Source organism: Miscanthus floridulus, chromosome 17 (genome assembly GCF_019320115.1).
Source record: "Miscanthus floridulus cultivar M001 chromosome 17, ASM1932011v1, whole genome shotgun sequence".
In the NCBI taxonomy this organism is placed as follows: Eukaryota; Viridiplantae; Streptophyta; class Magnoliopsida; order Poales; family Poaceae; genus Miscanthus; species Miscanthus floridulus.
The window spans coordinates 14,328,308-14,335,150 of record NC_089596.1 but is presented as its reverse complement, the minus strand read 5'-3'; the positions used below and the strand labels follow the sequence as shown (position 1 = coordinate 14,335,150).

General features: G+C 43.3%; 1 long non-coding RNA gene across 1 annotated transcript; it reads right to left on the bottom strand.

Moving 5' to 3' along the window:
* Nucleotides 1-6,095: 6,095 nt before the first annotated feature.
* Nucleotides 6,096-6,843, bottom strand: LOC136516415 (uncharacterized). The gene is made up of 3 exons (XR_010774051.1): nucleotides 6,493-6,843; nucleotides 6,321-6,408; nucleotides 6,096-6,224 (listed from the first exon to the last, which is right to left on the bottom strand). It is a non-coding gene; the product is annotated as an uncharacterized lncRNA (long non-coding RNA).

The window sequence follows — 6,843 nt, the reverse complement described above, 5'->3', positions numbered from 1 at the left end:
CTGTGGTAAACAACAGCTACTCTGCCGGGTCCTGCGAGCCCACATATATACCCCAACCCATCCATGGCGAGAGGAGAGAGAAAGCAGAGAAGCTAGCCTAGCTAGAGTGTGAGGAGAGAGGAAGGTGGGAGGCAGGATCCGGAAGACAAGAGTGGTGGGGGTGCACGTTGATGTCGAGCGAAGAAACACAAGTTTATTAGGCCTACGTACTATGCATTGAAAAGCCTCTTGGCGCGTAAGTGGCGCGTCGTCCATACTCCCCGCGAGCGGCGAGCCGCCAGATCGTCGGAGCTCCGGCGATCCGACGGCCCTCCGTGGGTTGGGCTAGACAAGGAGCGTGACGCACATGCTTCCTGATGATAATGAGAAAGGGAAAGGAATCGTCCCTGCCTTGTTTATTGTTTCATTTCCGTTAAGTAATCATTCCCGTCACATTACAGCAGTATCGCTTTGAGGTACGTACGTATCACACCACCGGAGACGACTTATTTGTCGGGTGTCCCAGACTTTGCCGAGTGTTTTTTATCATGCACTCGATAAAAGGCTGTTTACCGAGTGTCAGAGAGAAAACACTCGGCAAACAAATGGCACTCGACAAAAAGGTGGTTTGCGGAGTGTCGAATACTCGGCAAAGAATAACACTCGGCAAAGACCAGGTTTGCCGAGTGTCAAACAATAACACTCAGCAAAGGGCCACCGCCGTTAATGGGCGGCAGCCGCCGTTAATCCTTTGTCGAGTGTCTTCTCCTGACACTCGGCAAAGAGGCTCATTTGACGAGTGTCATTTTTTTGACACTCAGCAAACCATATTTTTTTCTCTCACTTTTAACTTCCAAACTTTTTCTACAGTCCTCAAACAATACCTGGTACTCCATGTCCCAATGTGGCACATTTCTCGGACTTTTTCTATATTTCTTTAATTTATTTTATTTAATTGAATTTTCTTTGATAATTCAAATTATAACTGCTAGTCATTCGAATAATGAAAAAAAATAAATGAAAAAAATGATATTCATGTTATTTAGTATAATGTGAGGCCATATCCAGGAACAGACCACCAATTTCGAACATCTTGTTCACGAAATATGACCACGAACTTGCGGTTGAGTTGTTTTTAAATTCTATAAAAAGCAAACGAAGTCCGAAAATTATGAAACTTGTCAAGATGTTCAGATATCATATGTGGAGGCTGTGATAAAAAATTGAGGAGGTTTCGCGTAGGTTGTCACATATGATGCTTGCAAACCGGAGTCGGCCTCTTCACGAAATCGATTTTCTGGTTATGACGTGAATGGATATTCCTTTCGCACAACAAGCTACGAGCAGAGTCGGCCCAATCGAAGAACCACAAGTTCTAGAGTTTTTACGCCCGACGTTGATGAGGTCGAGTATTATGGCCCAACAGGCCACGCAAGTTTATTATCTCACATATGTGTGTCAAACCATAAGGCATCTTAAGGGTTGGGATATTGTGCACAGGATATCGCCACATGGTAAAGTGCATGTCCCAAACGATGAAGATTACAACTTAGACCCAAACACATATAACGGAAAGTTCTTTCAAGAAGAGGGACTAGAAGGGAGGTTTGAGATAGACTTAACCGAAACGATCAGAATGGAAGTAGACAATGAAACGGTTATTGAAGAGGACGCTGGAGATAAGGTGCAAAATGTGAAGGACTTACAAATGCTTGAGCGATTACATTTAGACAATGGCAATGACAACATTGCTCATTCGGATAGTGTTGATTATTTCGACATGATTGATAGTGATGATGAGACTTATGATCCAGCTAATCCCGATCATGAAGATTATTTCTAATACATGTAATACTATGTTATTTTGTAATTACGTTTTGTTTATTTTGCATCTATTTTTAAGTACTTCTTGTTTATCTGTGCTTATTGGTTTACTCTTTTTAATTACAGGTGATTGAACAAAGATGGTGGGCGGTGGGATGAGGAAGCTAACGTCCTTGTACCGAAGGACAAGGACCGCTGCACCGGGGGAGAGTAGGAGGAGGAGCAGGTGCCCTAGGAGGACATCGAGGAGCACAGGAGGACGCATAGGAGGACGACGAGGAGGCGCAGGAGGACACGTAGGAGGACGACGAGGATGAGGCGACAGCGGGGGGTTCCGCTTCCTCTAGTTCGTCGAGCGTCTACTTGCGAGGTCCCCCGAGCCTCCCTCAGCGACCGATACCTCGTGAGAGACGCCCGCTGATTCAACCCGAGGGAGAAAAGTAAGTAACTTTAGATGTTATCACTACTTTATATGATATGTTGAAAATCAAAATAGAAATTAATAATTTTTCTTAATTACTTGGGCAAGAACTGGACGATTGTGGCGAGTGGAGGTGGTCACACACGCTAAGTCAATGGCATCCTCGGTCTTCTGTGCAAGGAGCACTTCCCTGGCCTGGTTGAGTACGCCGGAGTGACGGGGCCGGCCTACTCGTTTGATCACTACGCCGCCGCCCCCGATGCTCAACAACAAGGCAGAGCGGATGAAGCAAGAGCTGTGGGTAAGTCTTCCTCGCACTATATTGCTCAATACATTCTTGAAATAATGAATGGATACATCGTGTTTGTATGCAGGATTTCTTTAGATGCCAGGACGGACATGAGGCCAGGGCGGATGTGGTGGCTACCAAATGCTGCAAAAAACTCGTCGTGGACATGCATTACGAGGCGCATATCTAGGCCGTCGTAACTTACCACAGGACCGTCCTTGGAACGAAGGTCACCAAAAGGGATGCAAGATCCATGACGCTGACCCAGGACCAGTACCTATAGGTAAATATAGAACATTAATACTGATTCCTTTTGAGATTAAGTAGACTTAATTTCATCTTCTGATATGTCATGTACTTGATGGCCTGTAGATGATTCCTTATTGGTGCGCCGCGCATCCCTAGTGCTGGGAACAGATGGTGGACAGGTGGTGCTCACGCGAGTGGGAGGAGACGCACAACTTGTGCTGGGAGCGGCGTTTGATGATGCCAGATGTAGCACACCATCAAGGCAGCCGCAGCCTTAGCGGATACGCAGAAACATGGGTACGTAAATTCATTTATTTATTCTAACGCTCAATTCTGCATGATTTTTAATCATCTTGCATTTTTTCTCGCAGTCGGCGTCACATGGTGGCCAGCCTTGCTCCATCTTCAAGGCATTTGCTATGGCCCACAAGGGCAAGGCAACATTCGACGTTGACTACAACCCGGAGGACAGGCCCGAGGCGTACAACAATGCGACCGTCCACAACCGCCTCAGTGAGTACACATCGATGGCAAGGGAGGTCCATGGGTCAGAGTACGATCCGAGCACCGAGGACCTTGATGGAGAAGTCGTCATGAGGGTGGGAGGAGGCAAGAAGCATGGGCGGTACTAGATTGGCGACGACGCAATCGACTTGGCCGCTACTCCTAGTCTCTCCCAGATTCGAGCAAGCAGCACGAGCAGGAGCCCGGCCATACGACCTCGGCAGGACACTTCACACCACCGGGTGGAGGCATTCGAGGTTATTCCTGGTTTATTCATCGTTCATTGGTTTTTTCATACCTTTCCTTTGCATTATTGTAACATTGGGGTGAATATATTGTAGGCCCAGCTGGAACAAGAGAGGAGGATACGGGAGCAGATGCAGGCGAAGATGGAGAGGGTGGAGGCTGAGCAGCGGAGGATGGCGGAGATTCTTCAGTACATACAAAGTCTTGGCGCCGCTATGGGTGTAGCTCCGCCACCTTCGCTATTCGCTCCACCTCCACCTCCTCACTATTCTACTCATGTGAGTATAAATGTTTTAGTTTGTATGTTCATGCTTACGGTCAAACCTAGTGGAGTATAAAAGTTTTATTCATGTATGGTATATATTTATCTTGTCTCACACATGCAATCTCTTCTCCTTTGTGCAGAATCAATCGGCGGCATCGAATGATCCTCATGCTTCAGCGAATCCTTCACCAAATCAGTGATGATACTTGTGGTTGTTAATGATACTTCTATTTGCAATTGTGGTTGACGATGATGGAGCACTTGGATTGCTTGTGAACTTATTTGTGATATATTATGAGACATGTGACGTTTGTGATATATATATATGACGTTTGTGATATATATGTGGTGTTGGTGATATATATGTGATGTTGATGATATATATGTGATGTTGGTGATGTTTGTTATATATATCTTCTGTTTGTTTGGATGGGATGTAAAAAACAAATAAAAAATGTTGTTTTCAGTCACTTTGCCGAGTGCAATCACTACAAGATTTTCAGTCTACTGCAACGCCGAAGAATTGCAACGTAGAAAATTTGGTTGCCAGAGATTGTTGTATTACAACCATTCTAAAAAATGGTAGCGATACATGCCTTTAATACAACGGTTTTCAAGATGTTGCAAAGCTCTGTTGCATTTGGTGGACGATATTGCAATGGTGAAAAATGGTTGCAGTAGACTTGATTTTGGTTGCAATTGTGTGGTAGTACTGCAACTACATTTACGTTAGTTGCATTTGGTTTTGACTATTGCTACGGTTTTTTTGTGTTGCATAAAATTTGACAAGCGTTGCAAATGCTAGATACTTAATGCAACGAGAACTCGTGGAGGCGAAGCAAAAGTGGGGGTCAATTGCAACCTTTTTTGGCAGTTGCAATATACTTTGATATTGTTGCAAGTGCTAAATTTTATTGCAACGAAATCTATGGGGTCGAAGCGAAAATTGTGTTCAAGTGCAACGCTTATTTTTGGTTGCAATATACTTTGATAATTGCAACGAATTTAAAACTTAAAAAAAAGTATGGAAAGAAAAGAATTGGGGACGCATATATTAAAATTAAAAAGTGCTCCCCACAGGATTCGAACCATGGAGCTCTGGTTTAGATAAAACCTTCTCCACCACTGCGCTATGTAGGTGTGTTCGTTGTAACTCAGGTTTTAATTTATTTGATATGATTGAAGACCTTATGAGTTATAAAACGCCCCAACCCTGGCCCCATCTCGGCATCTCCGTCCTTATGCCTGGTGTCTGAAACTTTCTGTTAAGTAGTAGTTGCTGTTAAGTACTTGATGTTAAGTATGCGTGGATGTTAATTAGTACTTGAAGTTGTACCGGGGTGGTTGGTCACTTTGTTAGCGATAGTAAATGCCTGACCGTGCACCATCGGTCACATGGTGACCACGCTAATGAACCTTTCCTTGTCCAAACATTTGCCGACCGGTGATTACTCTTGGGCAATCGTGATTTTTATTTCAAAACTTTCCACTTACCTCTTTATTTCAAATACTTAAAACATTTATCTCAAGAGGTATTCATTAGCATAACGAACATTAAGGTTCCATGCAACGGTTCAAACTTAACCATGTCATCAGTTCAAAAGAAAAAAATAATAAAGTGCGACATATGCATATGAAGGACAAGTGACCCTTCCCACCAAACAGTGCAACAAAAAAAATTGTCTTCAAGCAAAGAAATCATCTTCTATATTTTCTTCCATGACTGGTGCAATAACCCCATCATCAATGTAGGTGTCATCATCGTCAGAATCATCATCACCAATATAGTCATCAACAGGTTCGGGAATTGCTTCGCTACGCACTTGATTAATAATGGCGGCAGAACCAGTTGTGCCTGCCCTATCTTGTCTTGACCAGTTTAAGAATTCCTGACCTTGGCCTGATTCATTCATTTCTTGGATTCCCACATCAAGTGCATCGGCGTCATTTCCTGTGTCTGGCGTGGAAAACAAATTTCTTGGTCTCACCAAAACAACAGTAGACCATCTCGGCTTGTTCACGATAGGGACATAAAACACCGGTTCAGCGTTTGAAGCAAGAATGTAAGGTTCATCTGAATATCTGAACATGGAAGTAGCAATGTCGATAATACCAAATTTATCCCTAGTGTACCCTCTGCTTCTGCTGGTACTGGTAGCCGGCACATCATACCAATCACACTGAAATAATATAACTTCTTTTTCTTGTGGGAATTCCAGTGAGATTATATTTCTAATGACTCCATACCAGGTCATGTTGCCTGTACTATCGTCACCCTTCACAAGGACACCAGAATTTTGTGTCACGAGACTTTTCTCTATGGCAGCTGTCCGAAATAGCCAATTATTGATGTGCACTCTATTCAACACACGAGCTCGAGGGTCAGGTCCTTGAGAAAGGGCATGCATCAGTTTACTTGCTTCCCCTTTCTCATATAGTTTTGCTATCTGCAATTTAAAAATCAAGTTAGACATCTACCGGTTAATTACTACGTCGGTCTGACCATAAAGTTGAATTTAAAAATATAAAATAATACTACATACCTCGATTTCAAACCATCTTACAAAATGCTCCTTGTGTCGTTTTTTAATGTTAATTGAACTATCCCTTGTTAGTTGTGTCTTATGCTCCCTACATCAGAGTGCACCAAATTATTAGTTGATGCCACAAACAAGCAGATAAAAGATAAATTTAGTGGTAAAAATTGCGACTTACTCTACCCATTTCCTGGCTTCATCACAATTAGTAATTATGTAGTGCCTCATCTTTTGAAGTTCAACTTTCTCCAAATTCTTAAGCTTATTTCCTCTCCTCTTGTAATCAATTTCACTAAATATGCTTAGACCACTTGGAGGCTCATTCACAACTGTATTTTCATGACGATCAGCTCGACTCAGCTTGGTGTCGACGTCGAAGAATCGAGAGCAAAATGTAAGACACTCCTCAGCTATGTATGCCTCGGCTATTGATCCTTCTGGTTGTGCCTTGTTCCTGACATATCCTTTAGCAGTACGTAGATACCTCTCTACTGGATACATCCATCTGTAACACACGGGCCCTCCTAGT